Genomic DNA, 484 nt, shown 5'->3' on the forward strand with positions numbered 1-484 from the left:
TGTTAAATCAACTAGTGCAACGCTCCCTCATCTAGAATTATTCCCTACAATATATTATATAATGCTTTGTCCAGTTTATTTTTAAATGACTCAAACAATGGTTCTCCTACAATCTCTCTAGAAAGGGTTCTTTACAGGGTATTGAATTTTACTATTGAAAATTGTTCTGTACTCTTCAGCCTATAAGATCATTCCTATTTAATGTAAGAGTTCTGCAAGTACAGATAAAGACTGTTTAGGAAGAGGAAGATGATATTTGTCAAGTTGAGTCAATCTGTTTTTACAGAATCTCCTCTATAAAAACCCAGAAAGACCATATCAGTAACAAAGAAAAACACTGCCACACCTCAGCACTTCTTTCTGCCTCATCTCTGCTACCGTAAAAATATGACCACAGTGCCCACTGTCTCATGTTTTATTGAGTACAACTGCTGGCATTAAATGTTTGCTGTACCAAAGTCAACGACAAAATTTCAAATGATTT

This window comes from Meleagris gallopavo, chromosome 3, assembly GCF_905368555.1.
Source record: "Meleagris gallopavo chromosome 3, MGAL_WU_HG_1.1, whole genome shotgun sequence".
In the NCBI taxonomy this organism is placed as follows: Eukaryota; Metazoa; Chordata; class Aves; order Galliformes; family Phasianidae; genus Meleagris; species Meleagris gallopavo.